This window comes from Salvelinus sp. IW2-2015, linkage group LG18 (assembly GCF_002910315.2).
Source record: "Salvelinus sp. IW2-2015 linkage group LG18, ASM291031v2, whole genome shotgun sequence".
In the NCBI taxonomy this organism is placed as follows: domain Eukaryota; kingdom Metazoa; phylum Chordata; class Actinopteri; order Salmoniformes; family Salmonidae; genus Salvelinus; species Salvelinus sp. IW2-2015.
The window spans coordinates 58,598,209-58,602,654 of record NC_036858.1 but is presented as its reverse complement, the minus strand read 5'-3'; the positions used below and the strand labels follow the sequence as shown (position 1 = coordinate 58,602,654).

Below are 4,446 nucleotides of genomic sequence, written 5' to 3'. Positions count from 1 at the left end.
CACAATTGGCCCAGCATCATCTGGATTAGGGAAGGGTTTGGCAGGCAGGGATGTTCCTGTTCCATCGTGCACTAGTGACTCCTGTGGCGGGCACTGACACGGTTGCCAGGTGTATGGTGTTTCCTCTGACACATTGGTGCGGCTGGCTTCTTGGTTAAGTGGGCGTTGTGTCAAGAAGCAGTGTGGCTTGGCTGGGTTGTGTTTCGGAGGACGCACGCTCTCGACCTTCGCCTCTCCRGAGTCCGTACGGGAGTTGCAGRGATGGGACACGACTATAACTACCAATTGGGGAGAAAAAGCGGTAAACATTGTTTTACAAAAGTTTGTCTAGCGATCTAGCTGGATGTTACTGTAATATCAGTGGATGAGCTATGCAGATTAAAGCAGTTACACATGTCTGGAGTAATTGTAATATATTAGCACAATGAGGCAGGGATGCGGGTAAAATAACAATGTTTGTCAGATGTCATGGGTCAAGTGCAAGTACAAATGATCACCTGTAGTAATTAGTAAAACAGCGCAGGCACTCTAGGTAAGTACATGTACATACATTACATATTTTCTGAATGTTTCCATTAATGTTTTCTTCCCTATGTTTGTAGGATTACAACAATGATGATGACGTCTCCCTGTTTGATGCAGAGTAGGGTAGTCAAAGAAGACTAAAATCAAGAAATTTCGTTCAGCATTGCACTCAGTGAATCAGCCAGAAAACAGTGTAACGCAATGGCTTTCAGCCCTGAATACAAGCCACAGTCCCATTCATATCATATTTTACAGGCATCCAATGGCCTCCTCCTTCCACCTGTTCCTCAGAGTTCTCAGAGTACCTACTCTGTGAGCTCCTCTGCAGTAGCTTCATTGTCTGCATGGTCACCGTCATCCTCTTCCTGTCAGCTAACTTCTGGACCGTTAAGGTAGGCCCTAAACAGTAATACTGTAGAACAAAACAGCAATAGAATAGTAATAGAATACTAATAGAATAGAATAGTAATATAACGCCAATAGAACCGCAATAGAAGACCAATAAAATACCAATATAACATGTGTAAATATTGTCAACCCTCTGTCTCTTTTTTTTAACTAAGTAGCCTAATGATGTATTGACTCCTCTACCATATTTCAGAACATCACTGGGCGGTTGATGGTGGGCCTGAGGTGGTGGAACCAGGTGGATGGACGATAGAAAAATCCACTGGTTTGTTTGAGTCCAGAAAGGTAGGTACACACATCCCAATCCTTTCGGGGCAGATAGTAACTAACTGCCCTCCACTGAATTACCTTCTTCTGTAGGGGTAAAACCTAGTTCCATAGAACCTGTATCGACTCTGGATTTTGATGTCATAACAAAGCCTATTACTGTATATACATGTGGTCTCTCCCAATCTTGAGGTGTACTTTCTTTGGATACACTCAAAGCATTATAACCCTCAATCCTAAAATTTACCCAGCACTTTGTAATGCCAAATACTTACTTGGTCAACAAGCTACTTGGCATCCACAGATGTGAGAATGTCCTCTCTTTCCTTTCAGCCTCGAGGGAATTCGAAGCAGCTGGTGTCAGATCCAAGTCGAGGATCTTCTGGTTGTTCCATAGAACCTGGTTGGGCCTGGTCATGTGTCCACTCATCTGGGTCTACTTTGTCTTCAACACACTTTTCTCCTTCAAGATCAAATGGCTGGTTAGTCAAATCTAGTCCATTATATTTTAAAGTGAATATCACATGGGTGTCAATGTAACCGATGTGAAATGGCTAGCTAGTTAGCGGTGTTGCGCGCTAGCAGCCTTTCAGTCGGTTACGTCACTTGCTCTGAAACCTAGAAGTAGTGGTTCCCCTTGCTCTGCAAGGGCTGCGGCCTTTGTGGAGCGATGNACATCCACAGGTACACCTCCAATTGACTCACATTATGTCAATTAGCCTATCAGAAGCTTCTAAAGCCGTGACATCATTTTCGGGAATTTTCCAAGCTGTTTAAAAGCACAGTCAATTTAGTGTATGTAAACTTCTGACCCACTGGATTTGTGATACAGTGAAATAATCTGTCTATAAACAATTGTTGGAAAAATGACTTGTGTCATGCACAAAGTACTTTTAATGACTCCAACCGACTTTTAATGACTCCAACCTAAGTGTATGTAAACTTCCGACTTCAACTGTATATACACAGTGCATTTGGAAAGTACACACAATACCCCACAATGACAAAGCAAAAACACGTTTTTACACATTTTTGCAAATGCATTAAAAATAAAAAACGGAAATATCACATTTACAAAAAATATTGAGATTCTTTACTCTGTACTTTGTTGAAGCACCTTTGGCAGCGATTACAGCCTCGAGTCTTCCTGGGTATGACGCTACAAGCTTGGCACACCTGTATTTGGGGAGTTTCTCCCATTCTTCTTTGCAGATCCTCTCAAGCTCTGTCAGGTTGGATGGGGAGCGTCGCAGCACAGCTATTGTCAGGTTTCTCCAGAGATGTTTGATTGGGTTCAAGTCCGGGCTCTAGCTGGGCCACTCATGGATATTCAGAGAATTGCCCCGAATCCACTTCTGCATTGTCTTGGCTGTATGCTTAGGGTCATTGTACTGTTGGAAGGTGGTCTGAGGTCCTGAGCGCTCTGGAGCAGGTTTTCATCAAGGATCTCTCTGTACTTTGTTCCGTCCATCTTTCCCTCGATCCTGACTAGTCTCCCAGTCCATGCCGCTGAAAAACATCCCCACAGGATGTTGCTGCCACCACCATGTTTCACTGTAGGAATGGTGCCATGTTTTTTTCCAGACGTGACGCTTGGCAGTCAGGTCAACGAGTTCAATCTTGGTTTCATCAGACCAGAGAATCTTGTTTCTCATGGTCAGATTCCTTTAGGTGCCTTTTAGCAAACTCCAAGCTGGCTGTCATGTACCTTTTACTGAGGAGTGGCTTCCGTCTGGCCACTCTACCATAAAGGCCTGATTGGTGGAGTGCTGCAGAGATGGTTGTCCTTCTGGAAGATCCTCCCATTTCCAAAGCGGAACTATACACAAAAGCGGAACCACCCACAGTGGGGTCTGAAATTATTGACACCCTTGATAAAGATGAGCAATAATTACTCTATAAAATAATTAATTCAAATACTGAGCTATATTGTACGCTACATTTTTGGGGGAATTGTATAATTTTCTACTAATTCAATTGGTTAGAGAATGAGATTTTGTTTAACAAGTAATATATTTTCCTCTCAAAAAGATAGGGGTAAAAAATTGACACCCTTAAAGATTCTCATAAATAAAGTTGTCAAAAGTTGAGTATTTCATCCCATATTCCTAGCACGCAATGACTACATCAAGCTTGTGACTCTACAAACTTGTTGGATGTATTTGCAGTTAATTTTGATTGTGTTTCAGATTATTTTGTGCCCAACAGAAATTAATGATAAATAATGTATTGTGATTTTTTTTGGTGACTTTTATTATAAATAAGAATCAAATATGTGGATGCTACCATGATAATGGATATAATAATCCATATATATAATCATGGATATTCCTGAGTGAATCGTGAATAATGATGAGTGAGAAAGTTACAGAGGTTCAAAGATCATACCACCAAGACATGCTAACCTCTCACCACTACCAATAACAGAGGTCATGTCTTGAGGGTATTATTTTTTGGGGGGAGCATACAAATAGTTCAGTATTTGAATGATTTATTTTATAGTCATTCTTGCTCATCTTTATCAAGGGTGTCAATTTCGGACCCAACTTTATATATATATTGTTTTTTCTTATTCTTGCTGTGTTATTATGCATGGGTAATCTTGGTATAATGGCAATGTTTAGGTTACTTCTAATGTGATGGGTGACTTTTTATTTCAGTGTTTTTGTTTAAATATAATGCTAAGGAGTTGTGATACCATGACTCTGTTTAAATTGTGGACTTTTTCGGTAAACTTTGGGACTGCTTTTGCTGTTCACTATGTACTGTGACTTTGCAATGTACTGTGTTTGACAGATACCACTGTATACAAATAAAAGGTGTGTCTTCAAATCAAATCAAATGTTATTGGTCACATACACATGTTTACAGTGCCTTGCAAAATAATTCATTCCCCTTGGTGTTTTTCCTATTTTGTTGCAATACACCCTGTAATTGAAATACATTTTTATTTGGATTTTATATAATGGACATACACAAAATAGTCAAAATTGGTGAAGTGAAATAAAAAAATTACTTGTTTTTAAAAATGTATAAAAAAAAAAAAACTGAAAAGTGGTGCGTGCATATGTATTCACCCCTTTGCTATGAAGCCCCTAAAAAAGATATGGTGCAACCAATTACCTTCAGAAGTCACATAATTACTTAAATAAAGTCCACCTGTGTGCAATCTAAGTGTCACATGATCTGTCACATGATCTCAGTATTTATACAGTTGAAGTCGGAAGTTTACATACACTTAGGTTG

General features: G+C 40.0%; 1 pseudogene; it reads left to right on the top strand.

Annotated features, from left to right (window-relative positions):
* The first annotated feature begins 435 nt into the window (after positions 1-435).
* The window catches only part of LOC111977968 (Golgi apparatus membrane protein TVP23 homolog B-like), a 14,575-nt pseudogene continuing 10,564 nt past the window's right edge, over positions 436-4,446 (top strand).